Source organism: Hordeum vulgare, chromosome 1H (assembly GCF_904849725.1).
Source record: "Hordeum vulgare subsp. vulgare chromosome 1H, MorexV3_pseudomolecules_assembly, whole genome shotgun sequence".
In the NCBI taxonomy this organism is placed as follows: domain Eukaryota; kingdom Viridiplantae; phylum Streptophyta; class Magnoliopsida; order Poales; family Poaceae; genus Hordeum; species Hordeum vulgare.
The window spans coordinates 374,729,880-374,754,459 of record NC_058518.1 but is presented as its reverse complement, the minus strand read 5'-3'; positions in this window follow the sequence as shown (position 1 = coordinate 374,754,459).

Sequence of the window (24,580 nt, the reverse complement as noted above, 5' to 3'; positions counted from 1 at the left end):
GGCAAAGGAAAGAAGGGTAATCCCAAGAAGAGCGGCAAGCATGTTGCCAATCCGACGAAGAAACCCAAAGCTGGACCTAAGCCTGAAACAGAGTGTTATTATTGCAAGGGTATGGGTCACTCGAAGCGAACTTCCCCAAGTATCTGGCTGATAAGAAGGCGGCCAAGGAAAAATCAGGTATATTCGATATATATGTTATTGATGTGTACTTAACCAGCTCTCGTAGTAGTGCGTGGGTATTCGATACCGGTTCTGTTGCTCATATTTGCAACTCGAAACAGGAACTGTGGAATAAGCGAAGGATGGCGAAAGATGAAGTGACAATGCGCGTGGGAAATGGTTGCAAGGTTGATGCAATTGCCGTCGGCACAATTTCACTTCGGTTACCATCAGGATTAGTTATGAACTTAAATAATTGTTATTTAGTGCGTGCGTTAAGCATGAAAATCATATCTGGATCTTGTTTATTGCGAGACGGTTACTCGTTTAAGTCAGAGAATAATGGTTGTTCTATTTCTATGAGTAATATCTTTTATGGTCATGCACCCAATGTGAGAGGATTGTTCATATTGAATCTTGATAGCGATGATACACACATACATAACATTGAGACCAAAAGAGTTAGAGTTAACAATGATAGCGCCATGTTTTTATGTCACTGCCACTTAGGTCATATTGGTGTAAAGCGCATGAAGAAACTCCATACCGATGGACTTTTGGAGTCACTTGACTTTGATTCACTTGACACGTGCGAACCATGCCCCATGGGCAAGATGACTAAGACTCCATTCTCCAGAACAATGGAGCGTGCAAGTGACTTGTTGGAAATCATACATACCGATGTGTGCGGTCCGATGAGTGTGGAGGTGCACGGCGGATATCGTTATTTTTCACCTTCACTGATGATTTAAGTAGAGATGGATATGTCTACCTGATGAAGCACAAGTCTGAAATGTTTGAAAAGTTCAAGCAATTTCAGAGCGAAGTTGAAAATCATCGTAACAAGAAGATCAAGTTCCTATGGTCTGATCGTGGGGGTGAATATCTAAATTTCGAGTTTGGTGCTCACTTAAGACAATGTGGAATTGTTTCACAGTTGACACCGCCTCGAACACCACAACGTAATGGTGTGTCCGAACGTTGTAATCGTACTTTATTAGAGATGTGCGATCTATGATGTCTCTTACCGATTTGCCATTATCGTTTTGGGGTTATGCATTAGAGACAGCTGCATTCACTTTAAATAGGGCACCATCAAAATCCGTTGAGACGACACCATACAAACTGTGGTATGGCAAAAGACCAAAGTTGTCGTTTCTTAAAGTTTGGGGATGTGATGCTTATGTCAAAAAGCTTCAGCCTGAAAAGCTGGAACCCAAAGCGGAAAAGTGCGTCTTCATAGGTTACCCAAAAGAGACAATTGGGTATACCTTCTATCTCAAATCTGAGGGCAAAGTGTTTGTTGCTAAAAACGGAGCTTTTCTTGAGAAGGAGTTTCTCTTGAAAGAATTGAGTGGGAGTAAGATAGAACTTGATGAGGTTGTCGAACCTCTAATTCCTCTAGATGGTGGCGCGGGGCAAGGGGAAACCCCTGTTGTTGCGGCGCGGGTTGAGGAGCAAGTTGATGATGATGATCATGAAACTTCGAATCAAGTTGCTATCGGACCTCGCAGGTCGACAAGATCACATACTGCTCCTGAGTGGTACGGTAATCCTGTCTTAACGATTTTGTTGTTGGACAACAATGAACCTGCGAATTATGAAGAAGCAATGGTGGGCCCGGATTCCAACAAATGGCTGGAGGCCATGAAGACCGAGATAGGATCCATGTACGAGAACAAAGTGTGGACTTTGGAAGTACTACCTGAAGGCCGCAAGGCTATTCAGAACAAATGGATCTATAAGAGAAGACAGACGCAAACGGTAATATGACCGTTTATAAAGCTCGACTTGTGGCAAAGGGTTTTTCACAAGTTCAAGGAGTTGACTACGATGAGACTTTCTCACCGGTAGCGATGCTTAAGTCCGTCCGAATCATCTTAGCAATAGCTGCCTTTTACGATTATGAAATCTGGCAGATGCATGTCAAAACGGCGTTCCTTAACGGTTTTCTCAAGGAAGAGCTGTATATGATGCAACCCGAAGGTTTTGTCCATCCAAAGAGTGCTAACAAAGTATGCAAGCTCCAGCGATCCATTTATGGACTGGTGCAAGCATCTCGGAGTTGGAATAAGCGTTTTGATGAGGTGATCAAAGCATTTGGATTTATACAAGTGGTTGGAGAATCTTGTATTTACAAGAAAGTAAGTGGGAGCTGATGACCCACAAGTATAGGGGATCAATTGTAGTCCTTCCGATAAGTAAGAGTGTCGAACCCAACGAGGAGCAGAAGGATCTGACAAGTGATTTTCAGCAAGGTAAATTCTGCAAGCACTGAAATTGTCGGTAACAAGTGATTGTGTGGTGAGATGATTCGTAGCAAGCAACAAGTAACAAAAGTAGCAACGGTGCAACAAAGTGGCCCAATCCATTTTGTAGCAAGGGACAAGCCTGGACAAAGTCTTATAAGAGGAAAAACTCTCCCAAGGACACACGGGAATTTCTGTCATGCTAGTTTCATCATGTTCATATGATTCGCGTTCGTTACTTTGATGGTTTGATATGTGGGTGGACCGACTCTTGGGTACTGCCCTTACTTGGACAAACATCCCACTTATGATTAACCCCTCTCGCAAGCATCCGCAACTACGAAAGAAGAATTAAGACAAAGTCTAACCATAGCATTAAACTAGTGGATCCAAATCAGCCCCTTACAAAGCAACGCATAAACTAGGGTTTAAGCTTCTGTCACTCTAGCAACCCATCATCTACTTACTACTTCCCAATGCCTTCCTCTAGGCCCAAATAATGGTGAAGTGTTATGTAGTCGATGTTCACATAACACCACTAGAGGAAAAACAACATACAACATATCAAAATACCGAACGAATACCAAATTCACATAACTATTATCAGCATGACTTATCCAATGTCCTCAGGAACAAAAGTAACTACTCAAAAAGCATAATCATAATCATGATCAGAGGGGTAATGAGTAGCATCAAGGATCTGAACATAAAATCTTCCACCAAGTAATCCAACTAGCATCAACTACAAAGAGTAATCAACACTACTAGCAACCTTACAAGTACCAATCGGAGTCGCGAGACAGATATTGGTTACAAGAGATGAACTAGGGTTTGGAGATGAGATGGTGCTGATGAAGATGTTGATGGTGACGAGTCCCCTCCGATGAGAGGAGTGTTGGTGATGACGACGACGACGATTTCCCCCTACGGGTGGGAAGTTTCCCCGGCAGGATCGTCCTGCCGGAGCTCTATATAGGTTCTGCTCAAGTTCCGCCTCGTGGCGGCGGCAAAACCACGAAAAAGCTCCCTTCTGTTTTTTTCTTGGACGAAACCCTCCATATAGCAAAAGAGGGGGGCCAGTGGGCCAGTTGGCTGCCCACAAGCCCACATGGCGCGGCCTGGGGGGTGGCCGCGCCGTGCAGGCTTGTGGGCACCCCCTGGTGCCCCTCCGGCACTTCTTCGGCCGAGTATTTTTATAAATTGGGAAAAAAATCTCTGTTGATTTTCATGGCGTTTGGAGTTCCGCAGAATAGGTATCTCAACTTTGCTCCACTTCAGGCCAGAATTCCAGTTGCCGGTATTCTCCCTCTTCATGTAAACCTTGAAAAATAAGAGAGAAAAGGCATAAGAATAGTACCCTGAAGTGAAATAACAGCAAAATAAGCGATAAATATCAACAGGAAAACATGATGCAAAATGGACGTATCAACTCCCCCAAGCTTAGACCTCGCTTGTCCTCAAGCGAAAGCCGAGCTCAAGAAATATGTCCACATGTTTAGGGAGCAAGGTGTCGACAAAACAAGATACGAACATGCATGCATCATGATCATGATCAGTACAACAATACCAACATATAATCTCTCATGCTAAAGTGATAATTCCTTCACAAAGTAAAGCATGGATCAAGAACCTTACCGAGAAGTAACAACCGATAGCCTTTAGTCATTGAAGCAATTGCAATTTATCACAACATCAGAAAGAGTCAAGTAAGAGCTTGTAAAGCAAATCCACATACTCAATCATTCTTTCGTTCTCTACAATTGCTACAACTCACGTGGTGCTCATGAGATCAAAGTTTCAGCTGAACACAGAGAAAGATAGGGGCTTATATTTGCCTCCCAACTGCTACCTCAAGGGTAATGTCAACAGTAATAATTCATGAATGCCTACCTCCAAGTTGATATATGAATATAGATCTTTCCCAAGCATGTGACGGTAGCCAAGACGAAGACAAAATAAGGAATTGGTGAATATCACCATGACTCTTTCAAGGACAAAAAGTAAAGGTACAAGATAGGCCCTTCGCAGAGGGAAGCAGAGGTTGTCATGCGCTTTTGAGGTTTGGATGCGTGTCCTCTTAGTGCGGAGGAACGTCACTTTATATTGCCCCCTGTGATAAAGAACTTTATTATGCGGTCTTTTGCTTTTATGTCTTCTTCATCATAGGTTCGTATAAAGCTTATTTTCCACACATTAATAGATCATACATATTAGAGAGCAATTTTTATTGCTTGCACCGATGACAACTTACTTGAGGGATCTTATTCAATCCATAGGTAGGTATGGTGGACACTCATGTTAAAACTGGTTTGAAGGTTTATGGATGCATAAGTAGTATGTCTACTTGGTGCGGGAGTTTTGGCTAATATGAGGTGGAAGCAATCGTCACATGCTAATGGATCTCTAATCATATAACATTGTTCAGAGCCAAGCAAACACAATCCATTACGTTGTCTTCCTTGTCCAACATCTACTAGGCATGCAATAGTTTGGTGAGTGTTCACAATCATAGATGGTGTCAGAGATGATATATTTATATGTGAACCTCTCCTTCTTTATCACTTCCTATTAATTGCAACAATGACCAAGGTCTACGTTTGCCTACCCTCAACAAGTTTCAATCCTCATTCTTTTTATATGTGAAGCCATCACTTCTCATAAGATCATTACATGATCTTTCATGCTTTTGTTCTATTCTCACTCTTTTGATCATGGCAAGAGGCAAAGCCTTTCAACTAAGACACTCTTTATTATATGGATCACAAGCACGAATACATCGGGGGTGACACAAAGCAAAACTCAAGACTAAAACACTAAGACTTTAAACTACTAGAGAAAAATAAAACTGAAAAGGAAAACTAAAACAAAGGTAAAGGCAAAATATGTGATGGTGATACGATACCGGGGCAACTCCCCCAAGCTTGGCAAAAGCCAAGGGGATTGCCCATACCAATGCTCAGTTGTCTTCCTTTGGTGGTGGAGGTGGAGTTGTTGCAACATGGGTTTGATCCTCCGTCTTCCAAGGCATAGGTGCTCCATCATGGAAAGATGAACGAGTCTCCGAAATCCTCAAATCTGCAGCCAACCGTATTGATTTAAATCTATACTCATACTCACAGTTTTGGTTCTGCAGGTCATAGGTTTGGCCCTGGAGTTGATCAATCCTGTCATAGAGCCTGGAGAGGTGCTTCCCAATGTCATTGGCATCAATCTTGTGCTTGCTGGTGAACTCCGTAATCATCATGTGGTTGGCGTTGAGTCCACGCTCCACCATCCCTTGGCACTTGAAGACTTGTTGCTCCATTGCTTCGAGCCTCGTCTCCGTGCTTCCGGTCTTCTTGGGCCCCTCAACGTCACGGATGTGCAACATACCCTCACGCATCTCGATAGATTGAGGGTGTTGCAGCACTTCCGTGAGGTAGGGATTGATGACCCTCTCGAAGATCTTGTCCTTCGGAGCTTTTGGAGAAGTCATAGCGATCTAGATCTACAACAGAAACAGGCTCGAAACAAAAAACAGAGGAAATCTGCGTGATGCAGGGGTCAGACCAAACAGAAGTATATATAATGATTTTTTCCAGACCAGAAGGAGTCCCGTGCACGAAAACGGAGTCCGGGAGGCGCACGAGGTGGCCACAAGCCCTCACTGCGCGGCCAGGGGGTGGCCCCGCGCCGTGCAGGCTTGTGGCCTCCTCACGCACTTTCCGGACTACTTCCATTTTTTGTATTTTTTCAAATATTCCAAAACGGAGAAAATTTCCTATTGGAAAAGTTTTGGACTCTGTTTTCTTACCGAATCACATACCTCTTCGTTTTCGGAGTCTGAAACAGGCTGATAAATGTCCCTTAGGTATTCTTCCGGAGTTATGGTATTGATGATATTGCTTTCAACATTTATGGGAGTACCTGAGATATAATGCTTGATTCTGTGCCCATTTACCACTCTCGGACAATTACCTTCCGTGTTGTTGATCTTGATAGCACCGGAACGATATACTTCCTCAACAACATAGGGACCTTCCCACTTAGAGAGGAGCTTGCCTGCAAAGAATCTTAAACGAGAGTTATATAGCAAGACATAATCACCTACATTGAACTCACGCTTTTGTATCCTCTTATCATGCCACCTCTTAACCTTCTCTTTGAAGAGCTTGGCATTCTCATATGCCTGAGTTCTCCACTCATCAAGCGAGCTAATATCAAATAACCTCTTCTCACCGGCAAGTTTGAAATCAAAGTTGAGCTCTTTGATTGCCCAATAAGCTTTATGCTCTAGCTAAAGAGGTAAATGACATGCTTTCCCATACACCATTTTATACGGAGACATGCCCATGGGATTCTTATAGGCAGTTCTATAAGCCCACAATGCATCATCGAGCTTCTTAGACCAATTCTTTCTAGACCTGTTGACAGTCTTTTGCAGAATCAGTTTAATCTCTCTATTACTTAGCTCTACTTGACCACTGGACTGAGGGTGGTAGGGAGACACAATTCTATGGTTGACATCGTACTTAGCAAGCGTTTTACGGAAAGCACCATGAATGAAGTGTGAACCACCGTCGGTCATTAGATATCTAGGGAATCCAAATCTAGGGAAGATAACTTCTTTCAGCATCTTGATAGAGGTGTTGTGATCAGCACTACTAGTGGGGATAGCTTCTACCCACTTAGTGACGTAATCAACAGCAACTAAGATATGCGTATACCCGTTGGATTTTGGAAAAGGTCCCATATAATCAAAGCCCCACACATCAAATGGTTCAATGACAAGTGAATAGTTCATAGGCATTTCCTGATGTTTGCTAATATTACCTATTCTTTGACATTCGTCAGAAGACAAGACAAACTTACGGGCATCCTTGAAGAGAGTGGGCCAATAGAAACCTGATTGCAATACCTTGTGTGTAGTTCTATCTCCCGCATGGTGTCCTCCGTAGGCCTCGGAGTGACACTTCTGTAGGATCTGTCCCTGTTCATGTTCAGGTACACAACGTCTAATAACACCATCTACTCCTTCCTTATAAAGGTGAGGATCATCCCAAAAGTAGCGTCTCAAGTCAAAGAAGAATTTCTTCTTTTGCTGGTATGTGAAACTAGGTGGTATGTATTTGGCAACAATATAGTTTGCATAATTAGCATACCACGGTGAACTACGTGAAGCATTGATGACATTCAACTGCTCATCGGGAAAGCTATCATCAATAGGTTGTGGGTCATCAAGAACGTTCTCCAACCTAGACAAGTTATCCGCTACTGGGTTTTCAGCACCCTTTCTGTCGACAACATGCAAATCAAATTCTTGTAGCAAGAGAACCCATCTGATAAGTCTAGGTTTAGCATCCTTCTTCTCCATGAGGTACTTAATAGCAGCATGATCAGTGTGAATAGTGACTTTGGAATCAACTATGTAAGACCTGAACTTTTCACATGCAAACACGACTGCTAAAAATTCCTTCTCCGTAGTAGCATAGTTTCTTTGGGCACGTTCTAGAGTTTTACTAGCGTAGTGAATAACATTCAACTTCTGATCAACTCTTTGCCCTAGAACAACACCAACAACATAATCGCTAGCATCACACATGATTTCAAAGGGTAGGTTCCAATTAGGTGGTTGAACAATAGGTGCAGTTATCAAAGCCCTCTTAAGTATTTCGAAGGCTTCCTCACAATCATCGTCAAAGATTGGTAAGAGGCCTAGAAATCTTAGAGAAGTCTTTAATGAACCTTCTATAGAAACCAGCATGACCAAGGAAACTTCTTATACCTTTGATATCTGTGTGGTATGGCATTTTCTCGATTGCATCAACATTAGCCTTATCAACTTCAATACCTCTTTCAGAAATTTTATGTCCTAAGACGATGCCTTCATTAACCATAAAGTGGCACTTCTCCCAATTCCACACAAGATTGGTGTCTTTACATCTCTGTAAGACTCGATCAAGGTTGCTGAGGCAATCATCAAAGGAAGACCCGTAAATGGAGAAGTCATCCATGAAAACCTCAACAATCTTTTCACAAAAGTCAGAGAATATAGCCATCATACATCTTTGAAAGGTGGCAGGTGCATTGCATAAGCCAAAAGGCATACGTCTATAGGCAAAGGTACCGAAAGGGCAGGTGAAAGTGGTCTTCTCCTGATCAGATTGTGCAACTGGTATTTGGGAGAAACCAGAATAACCGTCTAGAAAGCAGAAGTGTGTGTGTTTGGACAACCTTTCTAGCATTTGGTCGACAAAAGGCAGAGGGTAATGATCTTTCCTAGTGGCCTTATTCAACTTCCTAAAATCGATCACCATCCTATAGCCAGTAATAATCCTCTGTGGGATCAACTCATCCTTATAATTAGGGACAACGGTGATGCCTCCCTTCTGAGGAACGCAATGCACCGGACTCACCCAATCGCTTTGAGCAACAGGATAGATAATACCCGCTTCCAGGAGCTTTAGTATTTCTTTTCTCACTACTTCTTTCATCTTAGGATTCAATCTCCTTTGATGATTAGCAACTGGTTTGAATTCAGGATCAGTTTTGATCTTGTGCTGGCATAGAGTGGGACTAATGCCCTTAAGATCACCAAGAGTATATCCAATAGCAGCACGGTGCTTCCTCAGAGTTTTTAGTAACTTGTTTTCTTCATGCTCCGAGCGGCTAGCACTAATAATAACAGGATATATCTCTTTTTCATCAAGATCGGCATACTTAAGAGTATCAGGCAACTGTTTAAGCTCGAACACAGTATCACCCTTTGGTGGAGGTGGATCCCCAAGCAGTTCAACACGTAGATTATTCTTAAGGATAGGATATTGTTCTAAGACAACTCTATCTATTTCATCCCTTTCATCCATATGCATATCATTTTCATGCTCAAGCAAGTATTGCTCTAAGGGATCAGTAGGAGGCACCGCAATAGAGGCTAAGGCAATAATTTCATCCCTACTAGGCAACTCCTTTTCATGAGGTTGTCTACCAAACTTAGAGAAATTGAACTCATGTGACACACCTTCAAAGCCAACAGCGACAGTTTGCTTCTCACAATCAATATGAGCATTGACAGTATTGAGAAAGGGTCTGCCAAATATGATGGGACAAAAGCTATCTTGAGCGGTAGCAAGAACGAGGAAATCAGCAGGATACTTCGTTTTACCACACAAGACTTCAACATCCCTAACAATTCCCACATGGCAGATAGTATCTCTATTGGCAAGCTGAATAGTGACATCTATAGGTTCTATCTCAATAGGTGCAATCTCATCTTTGACTTCATCGTATAAGGATTGAGGTATTGCACTAACACTAGCACCCAAGTCACATAAACCATGATAACAATGATCTCCTATCTTAACAGAAACCACAGGCATGCCAACAACATGCCTATGTTTGTCTCTAGCGTGAGGTTTAGCAATTCTAGCAGCATCTTTACAGAAGTGAATATTATGTCCCTCAACTTCTTCAGACAGAAGATCTTTGATAATAGCAATGCTACGTTCAACTCTAATTTTCTCAGGGGGTGTAGGTGTTCTAATATAGCCTCTACGTATCACAGTTGAAGCTTTGGAATGATCCTTTATCCTAACAAGGAAATGTGGTTTCTCAATGTAAGCACTGGGAACCACATGATCCTTAAATGCAATGACTTTCTCTTCAAATTGAGTGGGTTTGACTACATTGACTTCTAAGGAGGATGATATTTAAACCACTTCTCTTTGGGGAGATCAATATGCGCGGCAAAAGATTCACACAGTGAAGCTACTATCTCAGAGTCAAGTCCATACTTAGCGCTAAAGTCACAAAAAGTATTTGTCTCAACAAAGGATTTAACGCAATCAAATGTGAAATTCATACCTGACTCCTTACCTTCTTCAAGCTCCCAATCTTCAGAGTTGCGTTTAATTCTCTCCAATAATTTCCATTTGAAGTCAATATCTCTCTTCATAAAAGAACCGGTACAAGAAGTGTCAAGCATGGTGCGATCATCATGAGAAAGCCGAGCATAGAAGTTCTGAATGATAATTTCTCTTGAGAGATCATGATTGGGGCATGAATATAGCATTGATTTAAGCCTCCCCAAGCTTGAGCGATGCTTTCTCTGTCACGAGGCCAAAAATTATAAATATAATTCCGACCACGATGTACTAAATGCATAGGATAAAACTTTTGATGAAATTCCAGTTTCAACCGATTGTAGTCGCATGATCCAGTATCATCACATAGCATATACCATGTCAACGCCTTATCCTTCAAAGATAAAGGAAAGACCTTCTTCTTGAACTCATCCTCGGGCACACCTGCAAGCTTAAATAAACCACAAACCTCATCTACATAGATTAGATGTAAGTCTGGATGTGATGTTCCATCTCCTGTAAAAGGATTAGCCAGCAGTTTCTCAAGCATACCCGAAGGAAATTCAAAGCAAATATTTTCAGTAGGTGCAGCAGGTTGAGGATCAACTATTTGTGCTTCCATTCAAGGTGAAGATACCCCAAACAAGCCCCTCAAAGGATTAGTATCCATAGTGACAAGTGACAAGAAATTTCAGCACACTATATGAATGTTTCCTTACCAAGTTCCACTTACCAAAGGCGCTTCACTCCCCGGCAACGGCGCCAGAAAAGAGTTTTGATGACCCACAAGTATAGGGGATCAATCGTAGTCCTTTCGGTAAGTAAGAGTGTTGAACCCAACGAGGAGCAGAAGGATCTGACAAGTGGTTTTCAGCAAGGTAAATTCTGCAAGCACTGAAATTGTTGGTAACAAGTGATTGTGTGGTGAGATGATTCGTAGCAAGCAACAAGTAACAAAAGTAGCAACGGTGCAGCAAAGTGGCCCAATCCCTTTTGTAGAAAGGGACAAGCCTGGACAAAGTCTTATAAGAGGAAAAACGCTCCCAAGGACACACGGGAATTTCTATCATGCTAGTTTCATCATGTTCATATGATTCGCGTTCGTTACTTTGATAGTTTGATATGTGGGTGGACCGGCGCTTGGGTACTACCCTTACTTGGACAAGCATCCCACTTATGATTAACCCCTCTCGCAAGCATCCGCAACTACGAAAGAAGAATTAAGACAAAGTCTAACCATAGCATTAAACTAGTGGATCCAAATCAGCCCCTTACGAAGCAACACATAAACTAGGGTTTGAGCTTCTGTCACTCTAGCAACCCATCATCTACTTACTACTTCCCAATGCCTTCCTCTAGGCCCAAATAATGGTGATGTGTTATGTAGTCGACGTTCATATAACACCACTAGAGGAAAAACAACATACAACATATCAAAATACCGAACGAATACCAAATTCACATGACTATTATTAGCATGACTTATCCCATGTCCTCAGGAACAAAAGTAACTACTCACAAAGCATAATCATAATCATGATCAGAGGGGTAATGACTAGCATCAAGGATCTGAACATAAACTCTTCCACCAAGTAATCCAACTAGCATCAACTACAAAGAGTAATCAACACTACTAGCAACCTTACAAGTACCAATCGGAGTCGTGAGACGGAGATTGGTTATAAGAGATGAACTAGGGTTTGGAGATGAGATGGTGCCGATGAAGATGTTGATGGTGACGAGTCCCCTCCGATGAGAGGAGTGTTGGTGATGACAATGGAGACGATTTACCCCTTCGGGAGGGAAGTTTCCCCGGCAGGATCGTCCTATCGGAGCTCTAGATTGGTTCTGCTCAAGTTCCGCCTCGTGGCGGCGGCGAAACCACGAAAAAGCTCCCTTCTGATGTTTTTTCCTGGACGAAACCCTCCATATAGCAAAAGAGGGGGGCCAGTGGGCTGCCCACAAGCCCCCATGGCGCGGCGTGGGGGGTTGTCCGCGCCGTGCAGGCTTGTGGGCACCCCCTGGTGCCCCTCCGGCACTTCTTCGGCCCAATATTTTTTATAAATTGGGAAAAAAATCTCCGTTGATTTTCACGGCATTTGGAGTTGCGCATAATAGGTATCTCAACTTTGCTCCACTTTCAGGCCAGAATTCCAGTTGCCGGTATTCTCCCTCTTCATGTAAACCTTGCAAAATAAAAGAGAAAAGGCATAAGAATAGTACCGTGAAGTGAAATAACAGCAAAAGAAGCGATAAATATCAACATGAAAACATGATGCAAAATGGACGTATCAGGAGCTCTCATACGCCTCCAACGTATCTACAATTTTTGATGGTTCCATGCTATTATGTTATCAACTTTGGATGTTTTATATGCATGAATATGCTATTTTATATAATTTTTGGGACTAACCTATTAACTCAGTGCCTCGTGCCAGTTTCTGTTTTTTTCGTGTTTTTGACCTTTTTCAGAAAAGAATATCAAACGGAGTCCAAACGGAATAAAACCTGCAGGATGATTTTTTCCATAACAGAAGATATGCAGGGGACTTAAGAACCAAGGCAGGAGACCTCGTTGGAGGTCACAAGCCCCCTAGACGCGCCCTAGGGGGGGTGGGCGCCTGGCAGACTTTTGGGCCCCACATGGATCCTTTTCTCTACCTCTTTCGCCTATAAATTCTCTAAAACCCCGAAACCAAAGAAGAGAGCCACGAAAATACTTTTCCGCCGCCGCAAGCTTCTGTCTCCGCAAGATCCCATCTGGGGACCGCTCTGGTGCCCTGCCGGAGGGGGATTTGGACACAAAGGGCTTCTTCATCAACACCATTGCCTCTCCTATGATTCATGCGTAGTTCACCATACACCTTCGGGTCCATAGCTAGTAGCTAGATGGCTTCTTCTCTCTCTTGGATCTTCAATACAAAGTTCTCCATGATCTTCATGGAGATCTATCCGATGTAACTTTCTTTTGCGGTGTGTTTGTCGAGATCCGATGAATTGTGGATTTATGATCAGATTATCATTATTTGAGTCTTCTCTGATCTCTTATATGCATGATTTCGTATCCTTGTAATTCTCTTCGAGTTATGGGTTTTGTTTGGCCAACTTGATCTATAATTCTTGCAATGGGAGAAGTGCTTGGTTTTGGGTTCATACCATGCGGTGTCCTCACCTAGTGACAGAAGGGGTAGCGAGGCATGCATCGTGTTGTTGCCATCAAGGGTAAAAAGATGGGGTTTATATCATATTGCATGAATTTATCCCTCTACATCATGTCATCTTGCTTAAGGCGTTACTCTGTTTGTTATGAACTCAATACACTAGATGCATGCTGGATAACGGTCGATGTGTGGAGTAATAGTAGTAGATGCAGAAAGTATCGGTCTACTTGTCTCGGACGTGATGCTTATATGTATGATCATTGCCTTAGATATCATCATGATTTTGCGTGATTCTATCAATTGCTCGAATTAATTCGTTCACCCACCATAATACTTGCTATCATGAGAGAAGCCTCTAGTGAACACTATGGCCCCCGGGTCTACTTCACATCATCTATTCAGATCTACAAAAATACCAAAAATACTTTGTTGCACTTTCACCTTTAGATCTCACCTTGCAAATAATCGTGAAGGGATTGACAACCCCTTTATCGTGTTGGGTGCAAGTTTGTTTGTTTTTGCGCAGGTTCATTGGTGCCTCATCTTGATACTCCTACTGGATTGATACCTTTGTTCTCAAACTGAGGGAAATACTTATCACTACGTTGCTGCATCACCCTTTCCTCTTCAAGGGAAAAACCAACGCAAGCTCAAGAAGTAGCAAGCTCTGTGGCGTTTCTAATATTATATGTGGATGACATATTGCTGATTGGAAACAACGTGGAGCTTTTGGAGAGCATAAAGGATTACTTGAATAAAAGTTTCTCTATGAAGGACCTAGGAGAAGCTTCTTACATTCTAGGCATTAAGATCTATAGGGATAGATCGAGACGCGTGATAGGACTTTCACAAAGCACATACCTTGATAAAGTTTTGAAGAAGTTCAAAATGGATCAGTCCAAGAAAGGGTTCTTTCCAGTATTACAATGTATAAAATTGAGTAAGACTCAGTGCCCAACAACTGCAAAAGATAGAGAACAAATGAGTTCCGTCCCCTACGCTTCAGCCGTAGGTTCCATCATGTATGCAATGCTATGCACTAGACCAGACGTCAGCTTGGCCATAAGTATGGTAGGCAGGTTTTAGAGTAATCCAGGAGTGGATCACTGGATGGCGGTCAAGAATATTCTGAAGTACCTGAAAAGGACTAAGGAAATGTTTCTCATTTATGGAGGTGACAAAGAGCTCGTTGTAAAAGGTTATGTCTACGCAAGTTTTGACATCGATCCGGATGACTCTAAGTCACAAACCGGATACACATTTATTCTTAATGGGGGTGCAGTAAGCTGGTGCAGTTCCAAGCAAAGCGTCATAGCAGATTCTATATGTGAAGCGGAGTACATGGCTGCCTCGGAGGCAGCAAAGGAGGGTGTCTGGATGAAGCAGTTCATGACAGATCTTGGAGTTGTGCCGAGCGCACTAGATCCATTAACTTTGTTATGTGATAACACTGGTGCCATTGCCTTAGCAAAGGAACCAAGGTTTCACAAGAAGACCAGACACATCAAACGACGCTTCAACCTCATCCGCGACTACGTCGAAGGAGAGGACGTGAATATTTGCAAAGTGCACACGAATCTGAATGTAGCAGACCCGCTGACTAAGCCTCTTCCACGGCCAAAACATGATCGACACCAGAACTGTATGGGTGTTAGATTTATTACAATGTAATTCACATGGTGATGTGAGGGCTAGATTATTGACTCTAGTGCAAGTGGGAGACTATTGGAAATATGCCCTAGAGGCAATGATAAATAGTTATTATTATATTTCTTGTTTAAATATAATCGTTTATTATCCATGCTATAATTGTATTGAATGAAAACATAGATACATGTGTGGATATATAGACACAACAATGTCCCTAGAAGGCCTCTAGTTGGCTAGCCAGTTGATCAAGGATAGTCAAGGTTTTCTGACTATGTGCAAAGTGTTGTTGCTTGATAACTGGATCACATCATTAGGAGAATCGTGTGATGGACTAGACCCAAACTATGAACGTAGCATATTGATCGTGTCGTTTTATTGCTATAGTTTTCTGCGTGTCAAGTACTTGTTCCTATGACCATGAGATCATATAACTCACTGGCACCGGAGGAATACATTGTGTGTATCAAACGTCACAACGTAACTGGGTGACTATAAAGGTGCTCTACACGTGTCTCCGAAGGTGTCCGTTGAGTTAGTATAGATCAAGACTGGGATTTGTCACTCCGTGTGACGGAGAGGTTTCTCGGGGCCCACTCGGTAATACAACATCACACACAAGCCTTGCAAGCAATGTGAATAAGTGTAAGTCATAGGATCTTGTATTACAGAACGAGTAAAGAGACTTGCCGGTAACGAGATTGAAATAGGCATGCGGATACCGACGATCGAATCTCGGGCAAGTAACATACCGAAGGACAAAGGGAATGACATACGGGATTATATGAATCCTTGACACTAAGGTTCAACCGATAAGATCTTCGAAGAATATGTAGGATCCAATATAGGCATCCATGTCCCGCTATTGGATATTGACCGAGGAGTACCTCGGGGCCTGTCTACATAGTTCTCGAACCCGCAGGGTCTGCACACTTAAGGTTCGACGATGTTTTAGTATAGTTGAGTTATATGTGTGGTTACCGAATGTTGTTCGGTGTCCCGGATGAGATCACGGATGTCAGAGGGTTTCTGGAATGGTCCGCAGACGAAGATTGATATATAGGGTGACTTCATTTGGTTACCGAAAAGTTTTCGGGCATTACCGGGAATGTACCAGGAGTGACGAATGGGTTTCGGAAGTTCACCGGGAGGGGGGCAACCCTCCTGGGGGAAGCCCAAACGTCCTAGGGGTGGCGCACCAGTCCTTAGTGGGCTGGTGGGACAGCCGAAGAGGGCCTATGCGCCAAGGATAAAAAACCAAAGAAAAGAAAAAAAGAAAGGTGGGAAGGAAGGGAAGGACTCCACTTTCCAATCCTAGTTGGACTAGGATTGGAGTAGGACTCCTCCTCCTCCCCAGCCGGCGCACCCTTGAGGGCTTGGCCCTCAAGGAAAGCCTCCTCCCCCTCCCTCCTATATATAGTGCTGATTTAGGGCTGATTTGAGACAACTTTTGCCACGTGCAACTCAGATCTAGACACCATAGTTTTACCTCTAGATCGTATTTCTGCGGAGCTCAAGCGGAGCCTTGCAGGAGTAGATCCTTCACCACCACCGGAGTGCCGTCACGCTGCCGGAGAACTCATCTAATTCTCCGTCTTGCTTGCTGGATCAACAAGGCCGAGATCATCGTCGAGCTGTACGTGTGCTGAACGCGAAGGTGCCGTCCGTTCGGCACTAGATCGGAACGGATCGTGGGACGGATCGCGGGACGGTTCGTGGGATGGTTCGTGGGGTAGATCGAGGGACGTGAGGATGTTCCACTACATCAACCCCGTTTCTTAGCGCTTCCTGCTGTGCGATCTACATGGGTACATAGATCCAAATCTCCTCTCGTAGATGAACATCACCATGATAGGTCTTCGTGTGCGTAGGAACATTTTTGTTTCCCATGCAACGTTCCCCAACAGTTCTATCTTCCCCCACTCAATTCTTTTGAGAGAAACTCTTTCTAAAGAAAAGCTTTGGTTGTAGCGACAAACACTTTGCCTTTAGATCTGAGATAGAAGGTGTACCCAACTGTCTCTTTTGGGTATCCTATGAAGACACATTTCTCCGCTTTGGGTTCCAGCTTTTCAGGCTGAAGCTTTTTGACATAAGCATCGCATCCCCAAACTTTAAGAAATGAAAACTTTGGTTTCTTGCCAAACCACAGTTCATATGGCGTCGTCTCAACGGATTTTGATGGTGCCCTATTTAAAGTGAATGCAGCTGTCACTGATGCATAACCCCAAAATGATAATGGCAAATCGATAAGAGACATCATAGAACGCACCATATCCAATAAAGTACGATTACGACGTTCGGACACACCATTACGCAGTGGTGTTCCACGCGGACTCAACTATGAAACAATTCCGTATTGTCTTAAGTGAGTGCCAAACTCATAACTCAGATATTCTCCTCCTCGATCAGATCGTAGGAATTTAATCTTCTTGTAATGATGATTCTCAACTTCACTTTGAAATTGCTTGAACTTTTCAAACGTTTCAGATTTGTGTTTATTAAGTAAATATAACCATATGTACTCAAATATCAGTGAAGGTGAGAAAATAACGATAACCACCGCTCGCCTCTATGCTCATTGGTCCGCACACATCAGTATGTATGATCTCCAATAAGTCACTTGCACACTCCATTGTTCTGGAGAACGGAGTCTTGGTCATCTTGCCCACAAGGCATGCTTCACATGTCTCAAGTGATTCAAAATCAAGTGACTCGGAAAGTCCATGAGCATGGAGTTTCTTCATGCGTTTTATACCAACATGACCTAAGCGGCAGTGCCACAAGAAAGTGGTACTATCATTATTAACTCTACATCTTTTGGCATCAATGTTATGAATGTGTGTGTCATCACTATCGAGATTCAATAAGAACAAACCTTCACATTGGGTGCATGACCATAAAAGATATTACTCATATAAATAGAACAACCATAATTCTCCGATTTAAATGAGTAACCATTTTGCAATAAACAAGATCCAGACATAATGTTCATGCTTAACACACACACTAAAGAACAATTATTCAGGTTCATCACTAATCCCGATGGTCATTGAAGTCACAGCGTGCCAACGACTATACGTCTCCAACGTATCTATAATTTTTGATTGTACCATGCTGTTATATTATCATTCTTGGATGTTTTACACTCATTAAAATCATTTTTTGGTACTAACCTATTGACATATTGCCCAGTGCCAGTTGTTGTTTTTTGCATGTTTTTTACATCGCAGGAAATCATTACCAAACGGATTCCAAATGCAGCGAAACTTTTTGTGGATTTTTTTGGGCCAAAAGACATCCAGTGGGCCCGGAACGCACCTGAGTGGAGCTCCGATGGGAGCACAACCCACCAAGGCGCGCCTGGGGGCCCATGCGTGCCCCGGTGGGTTGTGCCCTCCTCGTTGGCCTCCCGCACCGCCTCTTTGCTCTATAAATACCCCAATATTCCATAAACACTAAAAGGGGGGACACAAATCAATTCGAGCCGCCGCAGAGTCCAGAAACACCAGATCCAATCTAGACACCATCACAGAGGGGTTCATCATGTCCATTGGTGCCTCTCCGATGATGCGTGAGTAGTTCTTTGTAGACATACAGGTCCGTAGTTAGTAGCTAGATGGCTTCCTCTCTCTCTCTTTCTCTCTCTCTCTCTTGATTATCAAGACAATGGTCCCTTGGAGATCCATATGATGTAAGTCTTTTTGCGGTGTGTTTGTTGGGATCCGATGAACTTTTAGTTTATGATCAGATCTATGTTTTTAGCATGAAAGTTATTTGAGTATTCTTTGATCTCTTATATGCATGATTGATTATAGCCTCATATTTCTTCTTTGATATTTGGATTTTGTTTGGCCAACTTGATCTATTTATCTTGCAATGGGAAGAGGTTCTTTGTGATGGGTTCAATCTTACGGTGCTTGATCCCACTGACAGAAAGGGAAACGACATGTATGTATCGTTGCTATTAAGGATAACAAGATGGGGTCTATTTCTACGTAAAAAGATCTTGTTTACATCATGTCAGTGTTCTTATTGCATTACTTCGTGTTTTCATGAACTTAATACACTAGATGCATGCTGGATAGCGGTCGATGTGTGGAGTAATAGTAGTAGATGCAGGCAGGAGTCGGTCTACTAATCTTGGACGTGATACCTATATAATGATCATTGCCTCGACATCGTCATGATTATTTGAACTTCTACCAATTGCCCAACAGTAATTGTTTTCCCACCGTTTGCTATTTTTCTCGAGAGAAGCCACTAGTGAAACCTACGGCCCCCGGGTCTCTTTTCATCATATTTGCCTTTGCGATCTATTTTCCTTTGCTTTTATTTTCAGATCTATTAAACCAAAAATACAAAAATACCTTGCTGCAATTTATTTGTTCCGCGATCTATTTATCCTATCTACCACTTTTACCACACGTTATTTGCCTATCTTGAGGTGCCGTACCTGAAAGGAATTTCTGATGCCATTGCGAGGGAAGATCATGTCAAGATAGTCTCCCTCCAACGTGCCAATTTCTGGTGCCGTTGCCGGGGAGGGATTGACAACCCCTGTAACACGTCAGGTTGCGAGTATTTGTTATTTGTGTGCAGGTGCTGTTTACATGGTGTGAGGAGGTTCTCCTACTGGTTCAATAACCTTGGTCTCATCACTGAGGGAAATACCTAGCGTCGCTATACTGCATCATCCCTTCCTCTTCGGGGAAATACCGACGTAGTTCTAGCGGACATCAAAAGGAATTTCTGGCGCCGTTGCCAGGGAGGATCTTCAACATCAACCAGGTTCCTAATCACAAATCTCATCTGCTCGCAATTTACATTATTTGCCATTTGCCTCTCGTTTTCCTCTCCCCCACTTCACAAAAAATTGCCGTTTTATTCACCTTTTTCTCGCCAGATCTCTTTGTCTACTTGTGTTCCCATGTGTCTTCTATTTGGTTGCATCTTTGCTTGCTAAAAATATATTGATATGGATCCTCATCCACTTGCTAATCTTTTCAAGAGAGCCAATTATGATGAACCAATTGCTAGTGAGTTGAGTGTACTTGATTATCTCCATGAAGTTTTGCTTGAGATTTGTGAATCTGAAAATTGTGATGAAGTGACTCACGATGTTTCCTTGAATGAAAATCATGATTGCAATGATATTGTTATAAATTCTATTAATATCAATTGTGCTAATGATATGCAAACCCACAAGCTTGGGGATGCTATATTTGATGAGTTCGCCATGACCTCTACTTATTGCAATGATCATGATTGGGGTGATAATGCTTCTTATGATCTTGATAATTTATTTAATACTCTTGATGATTATGATATTGAAAGTGGGCTTGGAAGAGTGTCAACTTTAGGCATTATTGATCCCACTATTTTGGAGAGTGTTCAATCTTATGAAATTTTTGATAGAAGTGGGTTTGGACATGTCATGACTTTAGTTAATGATAATCCCACTATTTTGGAAGAGTGTCAACTTTGCATGCATGTGGACTATGAAGATTTTTTTTATATTATAGTTATATTCCTTCATGATGCTACTGAAATTTATTATGAGGGAGGAACATATGCTTGTAGGAATTCCAATAATATCAAGTTTCCTCTCTATGTGTTTACAATTTTGAAGTTATGCTTGTTTTACCTTCCTATGCTAGTTAATTCTTGTTCCCATAAATTGTTTGCTCACAAAATCCCTTTGCATAGAAAGTGGTTAGACTTAAATGTGTTTTTCATGCTATTCATGAAGCTCCTTTGCATATCTCAATTACTACTTTTTATGCGAGCATCATTGAAATCATCATGCCTAGTTAGGGGCGTAAAACGATAGCGCTTGTTGGGAGGCAACCCAACTTGTATCTTTTTGCTTTTGGTTTCCTTGCTGTTTTCAATAAAATACACAATTATACCTCTGGTTATATATGTTTTTTTGGTTTAAATTCGTGTTTATTCCAAGCAAGGCCTTTGGGATGATTTGGGTGAAAGTCGATTTGATCTTGCTGAAAAACAGAAACTTTTACACTCACGAAATTATTTTTTATTTTTAAAAGAAAAGTGATTTTGAGTTGATTCTTTTTTCATAAGATTAATAAACAAATTATTCACGTCTTCCTAAGTTTTCAGAATTTTTGGAGTTAGAGAAGTATTCGAAGTAGTCAGATTGCTACAGAATGTTCTGTTTTTGACACATTCTGTTTTCTTTGCGTTGTGTGCCTGTTTTGATGATTCTATGGTTTTCTGTGATGCGTTTTTTCCATAGAAAAGTTGGAATATAGTAGATATAATACAGAAATAAAATATGAATAGGTTTTCAACAGTACTTATAGTAGTGGTTTGCTTTCTTATACTAACGGATCTCACGAAGGTTTTATTGAGTTTTGTGTGATTGAAGTTTTCATGTTTTGGGTGATCTTATGATGGATGAAGGAATAAGGATTAGCAAAAGGATAAGCTTGGGGATGCTCGAGGCACCCCAAGATACTATTTAGGAAGTAGCAAGCAACTAAGATTGGGGATGTCCCCGAGTGGCATCCCCTCTTTCTTCTAACAACCATCGGTTGAAACTATATTTTTATTCGTCACATATTATGAGTTTTCCTTGGAGAGTCTTGTATGATCTGAGTCTTTTCTTGTTTTTCTTTGTGTTTTAAGTGTTGAATCCTTGCTGTACACACCTTTTTTATAGAGCCAAAAATTATGCTTTTCTTGCTCCTATGCTTCACTTAAATGCTTAGAGCCATGGATTTGCTCTAGTACTTCACTTATATCTTTTTGAGCACGGTGTGCTTTGTTATTTTTGAAGAAATGCTATCATGCTTCACTTAGATTTATTTGGGAGTTAGTAAATTTTTTAAGAAATTCTCTCTTGCTTCACCTAGATTATTTTGAGAGAAAGAAAAATTATGCTCATGTTCTTCAATTAAATTTGTTTGAGCTTACCAAAGTGATAGATATCCAAGGAGGATATAATAAGAACTTTCATGAAGATCATTGGACAAAATAAACTTGATTCTTAGTAATGGTTTTGAGATATGACGATATGATATGTGAGTCATGTTGATGAGTAATTGTGCTTTAGTAAGAATATTGATGTTAAGGTTTGTGATTCCCTATGCAAGCACGGAAGTCAATAGTTATGCAATGAAATTTATATCCTACTTGTGGTGCATTATTCGGTGTTACATATGCTTAATGCTTGGGTACGATATTTTTCGTTTCTTGGTTGGTCGCTTCTCAATGTTTTTCCCAGCCTTCATTTTGCACTAAGTATGATCACTACTTGTGCATACAAAACCCTTTAAACCACTTTTGCCATATGAGTCCACTATGCCTACCTATATGCGGTATTTCCATGCAGTGCTAAGCAAATTTGCATGTGCCATCTCTAATTTTCAAAATAAATTTCTCTCACTCCTGAGGCGGTGAGGGGTGGCCAATATTTTCCATGCTAGGTGTGTTATTATCACGATGAGTGTTTATTCACTTGTCATTGCACGAGATTACGACAAAGGTATTAGGGATGCCCAGTCCCGAAATGAAAAAAATGAATTTACCCTTTGTTGTCAAATAATAAATTCCTTGGAAATTGTTGGTATGGAGGGCACCCGTGGATACGGACAAGCCATGGATAGTGAAAGTAATGGTGGAAAAAGGAATAAACTTTATTTTCTGTTTGGGAACCGCCTATAATGTATCTAGCACGGAAAGTGTTGGGAGCTCTAAGTCGTTTTCGTTGGTGGGAAAAGTATGCCTCCCAAAGTGTTTTTATCTCTCAATTTTCTCTTTGAGCTCTGGCACCTCTACAAATCCCTACTTCCCTCTGCGAAAGGCCTTTCTTTTACTTATGCAATTTTTATTTTGAATTTGGGTCTCCATCTTCTCTCATAAAGCACCAACTAAGGGGCACTATGATCGTATTTGAGCAATGGGTGTAGCTAATATTCGAGTGTGTTTCATGAATGGATCAATGATTGAGCATAATGGGCTAGGGATAACTTGCTTTAGTGTTGATATTTTGAAAGACAGGGTTTCTTGTTGGTATGCTTGAGTATTAAAGTCTTCATGTAGAAACTAGACTATTGCTTTGAACCATTTAAAAGTCCAAATGTCCATGCTACAATGAAAAGAAATGTGGTGAACATGTTAGGCAGCATTCCACATCAAAAATTCTGTTTTTATCATTTACCTACTTGACGACGAGCAGGAATTAAGCTTGGGGATGCCGATCCGTCTCCAACGTATCTATAATTTTTGATTGTTCCATGCTGTTATATTATCATTCTTGGATGTTTTACAATCATTTTATAGTCATTTTTTATCATTTTTTGTTACTAACCTATTGACATAGTGCCCAGTGCCAGTTGTTGTTTTCTGCATGTTTTTTACATTGAAGGAAATCAATACCAAACGGAGTCCAAACGCAGTGAAACTTCTTCTGGATTTTTTTGGGCCAGAAGACATCCGGTGGGCCAGGAACACATGTGAGGGGAGCTCCGATGGGAGCACAACCCACGAGGGCACCCCCGGTGGGTTGTGCTCTATAAATACCCCAATATCCAGAAACCCTAAAAGGGGGGACAAAAAGCAATTCCAGCCGCCGCAGAGTCCATAAACACCAGATCCAATCTAGACACACAGAGGGGTTCATCATGTCCATTGGTGCCTCTCCGATGTGTGAGTAGTTCTTTGTAGACCTACGGGCCCGTAGTTAGTAGCTAGATGGCTTCCTGCCTCTCCTGATTATCAAGACAATGGTCTCTTGGAGATCCATATGATGTAAGTCTTTTTGCGGTGTGTTTGTTGGGATCCGATGAACTTTGAGTTTATGATGAGATCTATGTTTTTATCCATGAAAGTTATTTGAGTCATCTTTGATCTCTTATATGCGTGATTGATCATAGCCTCGTATTTCTTCTCCGATATTTGGGTTTTGTTTGGCCAACTTGATCTATTTATCTTGTAATGGGAAGAGGTGCTTTGTGATGGGTTCGATCTTACGGTGCTTGATCCCAGTGACAGAAAGGGAAACGACACGGATGTATCGTTGCTATTTAGGATAACAAGATGGGGTCTGTTTCTACATAAAAAGATCTTGTCTACATCATGTCATTGTTCTTATTGCATTACTCCATTTTTCCATGAACTTAATACACTAGATGCATGCTGGATAGCGGTCGATGTGTGGAGTAATTACTATAGATGCAGGCAGGAGTCGGTCTACTAATCTTGGACATGATGCATATATAATGATCATTGTGTGGATATCATCATGATTATTTGAAGTTCTATCAATTGCCCAACAGTAATTGTTTTCCCACCGTTTGCTATTTTTCTTGAGAGAAGCCACTAGTGAAACCTACGGCCCCCGGGTCTCTTTTCATCATATTTGCCTTTGCGATCTATTTTCCTTTGCTTTTATTTTCAGATCTATTAAACCAAAAATACAAATATACCTTTCTGCAATTTATTTGTTCCGTGATCTATTTATCCTATCTACCACTTTTACCTCATGTTATTTGCC